This window comes from Mauremys reevesii, linkage group 5, assembly GCF_016161935.1.
Source record: "Mauremys reevesii isolate NIE-2019 linkage group 5, ASM1616193v1, whole genome shotgun sequence".
NCBI lineage: Eukaryota > Metazoa > Chordata > Testudines > Geoemydidae > Mauremys > Mauremys reevesii.
Window position 1 is genome coordinate 73461489 of NC_052627.1, and position 15776 is coordinate 73477264.

Here is a 15776-nt window from a genome sequence, read left to right on the forward strand (position 1 = left end):
GGGTTCAGCCTGGGAGGGTATAAGTGCCTTCTGCAAAAAAGGCTTCCACATCTTGTGGGGCCATTATCTCTCTCTCTTTTTTTCTCTTCCCTACAGCCTTTGATACTCCCCTTGTATCGGGGTGACCGCCTTACAGTCCTTCACAATCTCTTACACTCCCGCTTTTTCAAGGTAACTATCATGTCTTTCATCCACCCCCTTGTATCAGGGGTGACCATCATGTCCCCGTTATTCACTGAGTTGTCACGGGGTGCTTTATTCACCACTGTAGTGCCTCCTTTTGGCCACATTTTCTGATTAGCTCTGCCAGCCCAATGCTCCTTCCTGAGGTTGCACTCTGTAACTCTCTTTTCATTGCTCTCCCAGGACTCAACTGCATATGCTCTGCACCTTGCATGGCTCTCTGGCCAGATCATTGTAGTCCTCCTCTTCTGAGATATCAAAGTCACTCAGGACCCACTAGCCCAGGCAGTCTTTCCTCTTACTGCCCTTTAACAACAACACTTCCCAGTGGTGGGTAGAGGCATCCATGCATCCATCCTCTACCCTGGGACTCTACAACAAGCAGTCAAGGTCTGCATAGTTCTAAACTTTACTGCTGTATCCCTGAGCTACTTTGTACCTTGCCTTCTCACTCTGAGAGTGACTGTAGTTTCCCTCCCTGCAGCCCTTTTCTATTCTTAGCCACTGAGCTTTATACAAGTCACTCCTGTTAGTGTCCAGCTGAGCTTCCTTTTTAATTAACCCTCATTACCCCGACTTCTCCTCCAGGTGCATCCTAGGCAGTTAATTGGCCCACCTTGCCACCTTAACCCCTTCAGGAATTGTGTGGGGTGGACACCTCATCACAGTGGCCCTGCCACATTAACTGTATGGGGGGCATGTTATGGAGGGTCTAGGGCTCAGATTGCCTTATCAGACCCTAGCTGACCATGTTGTTTAGCATCTGATCCAGCAACCCTTGCTCCTGTGAGTATGCCCATTGAAGCCAGGTGAACAGGACAATTATGGAATTAATGTGGATTTGGTGCAATATTAAAATTTCCTAATTTTCGCACTAAGTGGTTCAAAACATCTCAGTGAATCAGAATGTTAGTCTTAGGAGCCCCTCTGAATTGTAATTATGGCTAACTAGTTCTGATGATGATGAAGCTACTGAAACAGAAGATACTTTCCCTTAAAGGAGAGGTGTCACTGGTGAAAATTAAATATGCTCATTGATCCAGCTCTCAAAGGGATTATGTGCCAGAAGCATGTATTCATTTCAGAGGCCAGAAAAACACCACATGAATCACTACTCTAGGTTTTGAGTGTTTTAGTGATCCCATTTTTCTCTGTCTTTCACTTGTTATTTTAGAAGATACACCATGACATAAGAACATTGAACATGCTATCATCTGTTGTGTGGGTTTGTCTTTTTACTCCTGTCTATAATGTCAAGCTACAGACTCTGTGATGATAAGCAGATGACAGCCAAACAGCCTATCAATTATAATTCTATCAAATATAAACCTCTAGTGCCTGCCATTAAAATCACTGTGATTTATATACCCAAATATTTTCTCCCCACTTTAAAAAAAGTATCTGTGAAATGTACAATATCACGAGAAAAATACATTTTTGTGTTTAAATTTGCCAGCCATTTTATGTGAAAACATCATATGGCAGCATCAAATTCATACCTGGCCTTCAGAAAACAAACAATATAGATAAGAACCTGGGAAACTATTTTCCATCAGAAAAGTTTAACAACATGAACTGTAGTTTCTGCAAAATCAAAATTTTCCATTAGGAAAAAACAAAATGAGATATTTTCTTCCAGGTTTGTTCAACATAAACTGAAATATTTTATTTTAGTGAAATATCCCATGCTGTTTCATTTCTAATCAGTTCAAAACATTAAACTGCATTTTCTTAGCACATTGCTTTACGGGTGTTGTAGTTCAGGCCCCCATTATCTCCCATGGGCTGAGCTCCACTGATGCACCACACAGCTCTGCATTGCATTGTGGGTGAGGTATGATGGCCTCCAGAGAGCCTACCTCATAGGAGACAATGTGTATCTGAACTCTGACTTCCATAAAGCGATCCAAAATGCAGTTCAACGATGATCTGCTAAATTAAATATTTCAATTTCAGGAATATCAAAATTCCTCATTTTGATCAAAAATATCAGAATGAAATGTTTCAACATTTCCAAATAAATTGTTTTCAGAATTTTCATTCTGTAAAAAAATTAAGGTTCAACTTTTCATCCTGTTATGGGATGAAAACAAATGTAAGTGTCAGAATGTCCTTCAGGATGGAAATTTGGAATTTCACTCAGCTCTAATTAATACTTTTCTCTGCCTGCTCCTTTTCATACCTGCTAGCTAATCTGCAAGGAGGCATATGAGAGCTTCCCGAGATTGCCTGGGAAAACCAAGAGCTCTTCTACTGGATCTGTCACTTATGTGGACAATAATTATATTTGTATTGCAGTAGCTACTTAGAGCCCCAGTCATGGGCCAGGACCCCACTGTGCTAGGCTTTGTACAAGCACAGATTAAAAAGACAGCCCTGCCCCAAAGAGTTTCCAATCTACATATAAGATAGGATATAATAGTTGGATACAACAGACAGGGAGACAACAATGAAATAATACTGGCCAGAATGATAGGCAGTGGTATCAGCACACCAGCTGCCTATCCATTGCCTAAGAACCCCAATCAAGGATCAGGCCCCCAATATGTGAAGTACTGTATAGGCAAATAAAGAAGCCAGTCCCTGCTCCACAGAGCTCACAGTCCAGGTGTCAGAAAGGACACAACAGACAAACAAGGTGGAGTGGCTAGGGGATAATGTAACAGAAACTAGCAGAAAAATTAAAGTCTTAGCTTACCAATGCCAAATGGTAAAGTTCCTTAAGGTGATAAGTTGAGATGCCTATTCCATCTTGAGAGCAGCTGCACTAGTTTTGTCAGAAAGCCAGAGAGACTGTACTGTGCCCTGCACATCCCAAGAAACCCACATTGATTTATTTTTTGGATCTGATCAATGCATCATTCAAATGAGCCTCTTTGGCACAGGTTTGTCTTGCAATGGGGATCTGATACAAAAGCATAGCTCCTTCCTTTGAATCAAGTCCCATAAGCATACATTATTACTACATTCCATTTCCCTGCTTTCTGGAAGGTTGCCTTTCATTTACATTCCAGTTACTATTTTTATCATTAAATACACTACCAGTGCCTAGTGCCAGCCTCTGAAGTGAAGTGAAGACACTTCAGCGTCACTCAGAGTCATACAAATACCACATCATAAAAAATTCCTTTTGTATTGTTCTCTGGCAGGTTAGGTCACAGCAATGTGAACAATCAACTGTTCCAAAACTCAGAATGAGAAATTTATCTTCTATTCCCCAAGCTACTGGGTTAATGTTAACAATAGGAAACTAGGTAAACAATTTTGTCATATAAGATGATCTAAAATTTTATACTAAGTGTATATGCAATTATCCTACTGAAGTTACTATTTATTACACTTCTCGGGCTCTGTAAATTAAAACTGAGGCTTTTCCTCTATGAAGAGAGGAAGGGGTGATAAGAGGTTTTTTGCCTAGGTTTTGTGGTATTGATAAACCAGGTGCTTTATATCACTCGTTGAAATTCTTAACAAGGGGGAGGTGTCTGACTGGAGCAGTCCTGTTGTTTATTTGTTACAATCTATAGTAGCTTCACACATAATTCACAATTCCAGATTCTTACCAAATACGCTATACAACACAAAATTCACAGTAACTAATATCTCTTTCTAAGATCACATAAAATAAAATGATATTGAATATTAAAGCAAAATAGAAGTTATAAAGCCATATTCCAGAGTCAGTACAATTGGCCATGGTGGTGTTAAGTACGGAATTGTGGCCAAGGAGGAGGTATTCTACTTGAAGATTTTTGTGCCTGTAACTTATTGGGGAAAAAGCAGAGATTTCCTAGGACTATATGTTATTAGCCTGAACATTTCATTAAATAAAATCAGCAACCAAAACATAAGTCTGCAAGCTATTATTCTCCAAGCACCAGGTGTGTATAAGTAACTGTAAATATCTTCTAAAATTCTGTAAAGGCTAAAGTATATTTTAAACCTAAATTACCACAATAAAGTATTATAATTTTATTAATTTTTGTATCCATTTGGAGGGTTATTTCCCACACACGCTACCTTAGGATGGAAACAGTCTTAAAATGAACTTAAAATAATTGAACTAAGGAGAACATTGCTAACATGGGAAGGTAGTAGCTTAATTTTTTTGCCTTCAAAACTCATAGTTCTACTCAGCAAAGTAACTTTGTAAAAGTGGTAATTTGTTAATGAATAGCCTTGTTCCCTTGGTGTAGTTGGAGTCCTAACTACTGCCCTTAGTGACAAAAAATAAAGTTTTTCTACTACTTACTCCCTTTTGCCACTGTAGAGGCACCAGAACAAAGGGAGAGTGAGATGGACTCCATTCTGGTTCATGAATTAACAAAATTTTAACTAAGGTCCAGTTGCAAAGCCAAATTCTGTCCTTAGTTACACCTGTGTAACCTTATTGAAGACAATGGGATTCACAGGAACATACTAATAGATACCAGAGTTTGAAAATATTGGAATTGCATAGGTGTAACTGAAGGCCAAATTTGTCCTGCAGTGTATTTGTTACTGGAGATGCTTCATGAGCCAGGAAAACAACCAACTTGACTTTTACAGACTAAGTTGCATTTGCAGGTGCAACAGTTAAGAACAAGATTTTTTCCCCTTGTACACTGATCATACTTGATGTGGGAATCTACAGGCAATAAACAGAGAAGCCCCATGCCATGTTTATCATGCCACTTTTCAAAGTTAAAACAATTTAAACTAGGTACAGTCATTTTGTTATTATTTGAAGCATGCGTCCACCTTGTATGAAATTCCTAGGACAGAATTCTAAGTGGAATAGCATGAGTGCACTATTCATCTAGTTATCACTCATTTCTTTGCTGAGCATTTTGTATGCTTGTCTGATCAGACGTCCCTTTTGCTATGTTGCTGGGTGACATTAATGTCTACACAGATGTTCTTGTAATTTCATTGCTACCATGACAATCATAGAAATGTTTCAGGAGTTTTTTGGTTTAATGCATTAATCAGTCATAGTCTGGTAATTGTTTTGGGGTTGGGATTCCAGACTATTTAATTTTACTGTTGACATTAAGTGGCTGGAAGGACATTTGGACTGACTGAAAGATCATAAAGAGGTCCTAAAAGTCCAGGGACTCTGTTTTCCTACTGGAGGATATGAGTAACCTGCGTTGATTTCAATTCCTTAGACATGTATCATGCAGTGGAAAAAACAGACTCTTAAAGAAATAGATGTAAATAATGCCATCATGTTCCCTTACACTTCTACTACACTGTTGTTCATAATGGACGGATATGATGCATAGAATTGCACCAAAACTGTTTTTAAAAAGTAAATTGCAAAAATAAAATAAAAAAAAATCTTAGGAACAATAAGTAATGTCTGGAGGTATAAGTCTGTCGGTCATTGGTGCATTTCTCTGGTGATTGAAAACAAATGTCTTTAAACCATGTCTTGTGCACCAGTGGCACAGGTATGCAATCCTTGGTTTTGACTTATTGTATAAAATATAATTAAGAAATTAATTTATAGCTAGACTTGGATGTTCCTAGAAAAGTCTAAGCTATAATACGAGAATATTTCTAAACATACACACAGAGCAAAGAGACGGGTTCTAGTATGCTAACCAACTTAGATTTTCTTGTTGTTAGCTAAATTCATGCTTCTGCTCCATGTGCATTCTCCTCTAGATGTCAGTATTTTACAAATTTCAGGATGGGAACAATTATGTAATTACTTCTATGTAGCCATCTTCCTGTTCAACCATTTTCCGCTTGTCATTAAAAATCACAAAACAACACATAGGAAGACCAATTCTTTTTGTTGCATTTATTTTAATGGAAAGTATGTTCAAATACAATTGTGAATGATTGCAAAACTGAGTAAGAGCATTCATTTCACCCACAGTTAGTGCCTTTTATAACATTTTCATACCGTTATTGAAATGATGGGGTGGGGTTCCTACATAAGAGAGACTGAAAAATAAAATTGGAATCCATAATGCTGTCCCTTTTTAGACCATTTTACTAATGTTTATCTCTTTCAGAATAATCTTGTTGACTTCAGCATCAGGGATTAGACTGCTCCAGTTTTACAAGGATATTGTTACAACAGCACATTACTGCATGGGTTCTTTCAAGCACACAATAATTAAAGGAAGAAAAACAGGTCTAATAATTCAGTTTAGTATTGTTACAGAACTGTTAAACTATTGCATCCAATTTTTATACAAATCCAAACATTTAGGTGGTCAAAGATTCACTTGGATCTTCAAAGACCTATGTGAGAATAATAAGGTTTTTAAAACAATAAAACTACATTTAATTAAATGAGCCAAATTTCTCATGAGTTGAGAGGAACTAGATGAAAGAAATAGATTCAAGGCAACTGCAGTTTTACAAATTTTATTGATTATCCAAAATAACTAGTAACTTAGTTAGAAAACACACAGGAAAGGTACATTCATAACATAATTATGTTTATATTAACTCTCCAGTATCACACTGAGAATCCGTGTTCCTGAAAATTAAATGCTAAATGACAATTATCCTGATACTCTACCTAATGGACAACCTAGAACAACCTAGCTCAAGTGTAAGTCCTTAAATTCAGGACTACAGCTATATGAAAATAAAGAAATATAAAATTTAAAATTCTAAATTTTCTGATTAAAAAAGGTATACATTATTTGCAAAAAAAATAATCACAAAATCTGTTCCCATTTTATGAACAGTTTCATTCAGGCCATTATAATTACTAATCTACCTTAGACTCCTGTACGTAGCAGAAAGATATAGTAACAGAAAGGAAAAATTCAATTCCCAAATCAAGGCCTGAATGATTTATCTAATTAGTCAAATGCTAATTCACCAAGGCTTTCTTCCCAGATTTTCAATTGCTGTAACTACTCCCATTTACTCAAACACACACAAGCAATACTAAGAAAGATTGTACTAAACTAGTCTGAGTATCCTTTGACCATCTAGCTGGTTATTCTAACACCATTCCTTTATACTATATCAGGGTGTTGATATTATTTTACCTTAAAAACCTGTCAATATTGATATTAATTGCCTCATTGGAAAAGACCTGGAAAATCCTGGGCCAACTGAAGGCAATAGAGTTTTGACACTGACTTCAGTGGGGCCAGAATTTTACCCCAATGATCCATCTAGTCTGTTATTCTATCTCTGGCAGTGATCAGTTCTGGACATTACAGAAAAACAGAATAGCCTCCACATAATTTATCAAAGTGTCCAATACTGTAGCACTGGAGGAAATTCTTCCCAACACCGGCTGATACTTAACTTATGCTCTAAAGCAGGGGTAGGCACCCTATGGCACATGTGCCGAAGGCGGCACGCGAGCTGATTTTCAGTGGCACTCACACTGCCCGGATCCTGCCACTGGTCTGGGGGGCTCTGCATTTTAATTTAATTTTAAATGAAGCTTCTTAAACATTTTTAAAACCTTACTTACTTTACATACAACAATAATTTAGTTATATATTATAAACTTATAGAAAGAGACCTTCTAGAAACATTAAAATGTATTACTAGCACGTAAAACCTTAAATTAGAGTGAATAAATGAAGACTCAGCATACCACTTCTGAAAGGTTGTCGAGCCCTGCTCTAAAGCCTCAGAATTGGCAGCCAATATAATTTTGGTCTTAGCTAGAGTTAAAACAGATGTTGTTCTTATTCAGAAGAACATCTCATTTTTAAAAAAATTCTATTTTACTATTACTAGGATATTTGCCTCGGTAATATTATGCAGCTGTTAGTGCTATTGGTAAAATATATCTTACATTCAAACCAAATTATTTCTAAAACTGGCTACTTATCTGAAATGTAGTCATTCCTTTTTACAGGCTTTCCTGTTGATACCTTCCCACCTTTGTTGCGAGGAGGTTTCCTCCTGCCTTCTCTTTGGCAATAACATTCTTTGGGTTAGCTCCATTATCGTAACCCTGGTGGTGGAATCTCTTGGTGGGATGACTCCACAGGCCCCAGTTGTAGCCATCTACACCCCCTCCACCACAAAACAGCAAGAAGCATTACTGGTACTTTTGTAATATGTGTTCAGAGTACTCTGCACTCTATAGTCCAGCCACTGTGGCACAAATCCCACTGTTTCAAGGCAACTGAGTCAAGGCCCATTATTAACCCAACTTTCCTGAATCTCAATACTTTGATTTGAGAAATGAGAGAAGTTTCAGAACAGTTATTACTTTCACCAAAGCTATTTGCCTATTGATACTCTAGGATCATCCATATGCGATGTTCAGGTCAGCTGAGTATATAGCAGTTTCCAGGGTCGGAGTCAAAGGCCCTTATTCTTCACTACCTTTTTATGATTTACTTCGGTGGAGTTCTGCCAGCTTAACACGACATTACACATTGAAGAATCATGCTGGACTTGTCAAATGGGGAGTCACAATGACTGGGACAGAGTGCTGAGAACCAGCAGCTGAACCAGCACTCTGGACACTGTACCTCAAATTGGTTTCCTTGGAGAAGAACCTGACTGAGGTAAGCTGGGGCTAATTACTCAATCAGTCTGAGCTGGGGAGAGCTAAGGAGCTAGTGAACCCATTAACTGGAAGAATTTAAAGGCACACAGGAAGGCAGTGCAAGGGGGGAATAAGAGTGAGTAGGAGAGGCTAGTAAGGCCAGAGTAAAAAGAGATCTGTGCATGGCGAGATCTCTTCCCTTTGCAAAGGAGGATGATTATTGTCACTGTACTTAGAGTTGCTGTATGGGACTCTAAAAGGGGTGGTTGAGATAACATAAATAAACTATACATGGGTTTTATCCAACTGGGGTATAGAGTCATTTGTATGAGAAGACAAAATGGCCAGTCACATACCTACAGAGAGGAGGGAAGACTTGACCAAGGATATGGAGGTTGTGGAATCTCCATCATTGGGGATTTTTAAGATCAGGTTGGACAAACACCTGTCACAGATGGTCTAGATAATACTTAGTCCTGCCATGAGTGCAGGGGACTGGACTAGATGATCTCTTGAGGTCCCTTCCAGTTCTATGATATTGGGAGCATTTCTGATGTTAGGATCTGGTGAATTCCTTGTAATTCAGATCACCAGTTAATACAACAGAACTGCTTTCTGATGGTGACTGTCAGTCATGGCCAATCTGATCTGGATTTGAACTGGTGACAGACTACTTTTCCTTTGCCACTGTCCCAAGCCACTCAGCCACTGATGATTTCTGGGCACTGAAAGGTGAAGTAATGTATTTGTGTAGACTTACTGAGAATTACACCAACTTGTCTCTGTAAGACCATGTGAACATAGGGATAAATAATATTCTTATTATAGGTGATTTTGATGGATGTTTTTGGGTCCCTTATGGGAAAATCCTATATAGAATGTAATGGACAATGGTCATTTTTCTATCGCATTTTAAACCAATAAATAAAATTATATCTTAGAAAATAATTTTCTACTAATTCTCTTCAATACTTAAAAAAAAATTCTCTAGAAAGGACCATTGCCCTCTCCCCACCCCTTCCAAGAGGGAGCAGATGTTGGGGCTTTGTTGGTCAGCTTTCTGTTGGAGGAGAAATCAGTGACACTAAGTCTGGATATATTGTTAGCGCTGCTTGTTTCTTTACATTTATATGCCAGTCCTGGAACAGAAGTGGTCAACCACATCATGCAGGTAATTTCCTTTTTCAGGGATCTTAGCCCAAACACCAAACGGTCCTTGTTCCCAGGGAGCGAACCCTGCCCCAAGAATTGATTCTACATAGAGAGATTAAGGAAAACAGGCACCTCTTTTTACTACTTACCACAGCTCCCACAAAGAACTGTATCAGGAAACCAACAATGCAGCAATTTCTTCCAATCCTAAAAGCTTGAAATAAGAAAAAGAACTTGTGTGACTGTGTGTAATGGTGTCATCTGATGACTCCCTGCCATAACATGACAATTACATAGGTTTATACAGTAATTTCTACAGAACTCTTTTTAATTGTCTGTAGATCTCTGTTGGTTTCACTCCTATTATTCTATCAGCGGTCTATGAGAAATTCAGTACACACTGATATCTGAATGTGTATCCTTTAATGTAAAAATGTGATATTATACAGAAATGATCCAAAATACTACAATTTTTGTTAGTCCTGTGTACTAGAAAACACTTTTTCTTTTCTTTCATAGTTAGCTCCCTAAGGAAAAAGGATACACATACAGTGTGGTCTCATTTTAATACCCTGTGTATCTTATTACATATCCTCTATTTTCAGCTAGAGATTGTTTTTTTAATGTTTTGATCAGGTTCTGTCTCTCATTCAAGGCAGACTGGAATTTCCGATTGCCATAGCCCCTAGCCACTCTCCCCCCACCACATAGTGACTACCCCTCACCCTGAAGTTTTAAGAAAATGTGCTTTTGTCCAATCAGCTGACCTGAAGAAAGAATAAGAACAAGTCTTGAATGTTAGTTAAAAGGTAGGAAATGAGAAACCAACTTAAAGATATGTTTTTGTACAGTAGAAAAGGGGCCTACTTCCTATATTAATAAATGCATAACAGAGCACAGAACCCACCTAGAGTTTAATGTAACCTGTTTATTGTGTGCATATAAACCTGCCCTTTCCAGATTTTTCCCATGTTTTATACACAGATTTCTCTCAACTACTTTTTATTAAAAATATATTGAAGGACAATAAAACAGTCTGTTATGGCTGGTATGATTGTTTTAATTTATTAGTGATCTGTTCTACAGTCTTTGCAGGGTATCTGAGTTCAAGTTATCAGCTTGGCCTCAGATCTTGGGCAACCAGGCTGGGAACACAGGTCAGGTATGATCAGTAGCTGTGGCAGAGAGTTGTTGGACATAGCTTCCAGCTTCTCAGAGTCAGTTAACGCTACTCCTTGTGCCAGTCATAGTCGGTTATAGAGCAGAGCTGAAGCCATGTCTGGCAATTCTTTGCAACAGGGAGGGCCATACTGATGCTGGGGACTTTCAAGGGAGGAATAAGGAGATATAAAAAAACAACCTTAAAATTGAGGCTCGAACAGACTAGAGAAAGCTATGATGTGTATATGGGAAGGGAAGGAACAGCATTTGGAATACTAAGTTGAGCTGCAGGAAGAACTGCTTAGCAACACATTTGCAAACATTAATTAACAATTAATTACTTCATACAGTTATACCATACTGCTTAACATTTCTGTCAAGTGTTTGGATGATTTGCAAAACACCCAGCTTCAAGAACCAGATGCACATTGTTTACATTTATGTTAATGTGAATGGCAACAACTAAAACTAACAGTCAGGTTCTGAATTAAACTGATAAATGCAAAGACCCGAAGCTGCTACTATGTTCTTAGCTTACCCCATATTTGCCTATATATCTGAGGAATGTGGTAGTCAAAAATAGGTATATTTATAGACATAGGTACAATGGATGCCTTCTTACTGATTTTCCTCACATTTTTTATTTAAAGTTAGCCTTGGCATTATTTTATTATGGGTTTTTATTCTCTCCATCTGCAGTTATTACACGCTTAAAAGATGAACAGATATCTCTTGTTAGCTGTTTTTGTTGTTTTATCTTTCCTTTGCTTTTAATGAGAGCATTAAAAAAAAGTATCTAACATGTCAGCCACTGACTAGATTTTGGAGTGGGCTGAGGTCTGTGATTCCCTCAGAGACAATGCCATGCCAATAGAACTAACACTCACACATTATGAAACACTTCTGTTGTCATTATATCTGAGCTGTGCATATGTCAAGGAAACATCTAGAGTGCTATCAGACTACCTATGATAATGATTTGGTTTTTTACTGTAGCCACTTTTGAAAAGTAAAACATTTCCCCCTGAACAATTCAATTACAAAAAACAAACCAACAAAAAAACCCAAATTTCATTTGATTGGCTGCTCTAGAATCCAGATCCTCTAAAAGCTATAATGAAATTCTGACTCCATTGATGTCAATAGCAAAACTCCCATTGATTTCAATGGGGCTAGGATTTCACCCAAAGAGCGGTGGCTCAAAGCCACCTTTCTGCCACTTTCTCTCCCCCAGTCCTGGATCCTTAGAGCTGTTTTAAATCACACCAAGAACAACAGATCATTCAGTTAAACCAAGTGTGCAACACGTCCAGCTATGCCCTGACACATTTCCTGTGATGGGAGGACGGGAACCAAGAGCACCTGGCATAGAGCCATTCACTTTGACTTGACATCACCAGGGGTTCCCCTACACAAGGGGCATCCCCAGCTGCTTTCTCAAAGCAGCTTTCCAATCTGTCTAATCAGCTGACAACAGCCAAAAAATGCATTAGTTTGGCGAATATATGCATGAAAATCAAACAGAGAAATTGCTCATAGGAAATAGTTTATAGGTCTCAATTAATCACAGTAGGGATGAATGGTCCTATGTTGAAATTAATTTCTAAAAGAAATGTAGCTGGATGTATAGAAAGGTACAGGACTGACATTGCTACAGACTGAAATTCCTCTTTTTATCCTCTTTTCCTAAGTAGTGATGTGCCTGTCTGCACTTGAAAAAGCATCTTTCGCACAGAAGGAGCGGGCAAATATTTAGAGGGGCACTTTAAAGAATATGGCTCGTATTAAAGCTTACTTGGACTTTATGGCACTTCCGGCTGTAGGGAGCCTATGTGAGCCCCTTATCATATCTGAATCTGGCGCTAGCAACTCATTTGCTGCGAGCTCGAATACTCCCATTATTGCCATAGCTGTAGCAGCATGTGAGAAAGGAGCTTCCCTGTGGTATATCCACCCATGCTGTTAGGAGTTCATGGAAGATACACACATATCCCCTGTATCATCCTCTCCAGCCACAGAGCTCTAGCATTCATGAAAAGAGGAGGCATATTTGAACTACTGATACCTAAAGACATTAAAGCTCCCTCTCTGCTGGCACCACACTGTCCAGCCTCAGCCTAGAGTTTTAAGAGGCATCAACAAAGAGACCAGTGCCCCTTGCAGAAGGAAGACCTTGCCAACCAGCCATGGGAGTTCTACTCCTTGGCTGACGCTCATCACCATGTCAAAAACCAAAGGCAACCCATTCCCAATCATCTATCTCACAGGAAGAGTCTGAAGGACAGCCTACCTGCTACCATATGTTACCTGCTGTGAGGAACAACTTAGGTATGGGAGCTATTTACAGCAGTCGTCCTGAAGGGCTGAGATGGAACAGGAATCATGATGGTTGTACCTGAGAATCCACACAGGATGGAAGAGGTTGCAGCAATGAAAAGTCCCTCCAACTTGTTCTCTTCCAGGTGACCTGTGGCTCACCAGCACAGCCCAACAAATAGGTGGTGCTTATGGGAAGTGGGTGTGGCCAGGGCATGCACTGATTCATTAGATTGCCTAGTCAGCATCGGTTAGCGCGGTTCCAGCTTAAATGAAAAGCTGCCCATTTTGGGGGAAATGGCTGTGCAAACATTGCCTGTGCACCTCAGGATGAATTATGCACAAAGGCAGAGTGCAATCTGTGCTTCCCTGAGTCAGCTAAGGTAAATTGAAAAGGTGAAGTCTTGTAAAAAGATTTATAACTGTAAAGCAAGTATGCTAGTACATATTGTAATGCAGTGCTCAGGACTTACAGTATGTATTGTTGCAGAAATCCCCTGCTCCAAGACCTTAGTGTAACTCTACCAGCTCAATCTTAACTAGTCACATTCAGTCACTCCTTTAATCAACGGATTTTCTCATGTAGTTAAAGGCATGTTCCTATTCCTTCATGACACATCAAAGCAAAATAATGAATGAGCTGATTTTATTATAGTACTAAAGAAATCTTTAAAATGTTCTGTTCTATGCAGACTTTTTAAAAAAATTCAGTCCCTTTCTTGCCAGTTCTATGCTGTATATCTTTCCCACCAGCCCCTTTAAAGACACATATTATTACTTCCTGTAACTTTCTTATGGTGATCCTACTGGGATCAGCATTTTCTAAGCATGTAAAATGTACTCAGAGTAGAGCTCTACTACACAAATATGTTATACGTGTTAAAGCTTGTTCTTTGTACCGATTTACCTTATGCAGCTCTTGTAAGTTATGCTGAAAAATTCTAGAGTCATCTTTCCAGCAGGATTTGTATCATTTTCTTTTAGATTTTCATAAATTTTACTTAAATATAAAAGTTTAAATAATTAATCTGAGTAGGTTACCATTTCATAATCCGTATATTGATAAACAGCAGACCTGTGAGATGGTAGTGGAGGTTTTACAGGTATCTTTGTAACCATGCCATCAAATCCTCTTTTTTTTTTTTTTATTTCAATCTCTGTAACATAAAAGGCTGATCATTATTTGTTGGCCTTGTAAAACTTACCTTGTACATTCAAGTTCCGTATAGTTAGTGATGAAATAATTAGAGGATACTATTAAAAAAATCTCTCTTTAAACTATGGAACTACTCCTTTTGAAAGCAGGTAACATTTTGCTGGATATGCTGTGTCACATTGCTAACCAGACGGAAACAATGTCTCAGAGCATAGCCCAGTTTGCTAAACTCATCACAAGGCCTGCTCTTCTCGGACTTGGTATATCAACTGACAATTAATATACTGGATAGTTTCATATAAAGCTATTAAAATGGACTATCAAGCTCTTGAGAGGCATGACTTTCATAGTTCAAGGCTAGGCAGAAGCAACCACTATGGAATCTATTTTTGGACACCTCATCTTAGGTTTTCAACTGTGTACTGGGGAAAATCAGGAATAATCAAATATGCACTGACCTACAGTGTTATAAATTATGACTGACAGGGTGTGGGACACCCTTTTTCTCCCCTGACTTATGTTGCTGATGCTCAGCTGCTATGCTGTCTGCCTCCTATTTGCCATGATGTCAGCTAAGGCAATCATGATCATAGAAGGTATTATACACAAACACTGTGAACAACCGTTAAGTAAGTAATGAACACAAATATGAAAGGATAGTTTTAAATCAGTTGTCATTACTGATTTAGCATTATTTAAGCAATTATAAACTTTGACATTTAAATTACTTCACAATCAGATAGGAAGTACACGCATGAGGGTTATCAAAGTCTCAGACACTAGTCACTGTACTCTTTATTAGCACTGTAACGCCATTGCCCTCAGTACCAGGGGACCCTATGAGAGACAGACTATTCTACTTTGCTTGAGCTGATGGGAAAGACGTTCTGGTATCTGAGTGAATGAGAGTTCTCAATAGTTACGCATACGCAGGACATATTAAGATATAAGAACTGGAATGCCTGTGCTGCTCGTTTGACTCTGTAAAAATCTGTCTTTAGAATGTATTTTTTATTCTTGGAACGGGACAGAGCATGTTTGATATTGAAACTGCTCTTAGAGATTTTGTGAGAGATTCATAGAACCCTGCATCTGAACCCTTCCTGCGCTGTCATACTTTGCTTACAGCATGAACAACGCTTAGGCATCCCTGTCTCTCATGTTGTTTGCCAGACTGATTACCTTGCTGTGTTTTTATATCTTAACTTTTTTACAAGGCTAAGTTGTTGGCTTATCTGGAGGGTTGTGGACTGCTTTGCATCTGGTTCCTACCCTTGGGCCTGTCTGGGTTGGGCGGCCCTACAGGTATTAAATCTCCCACCAGTATAACTC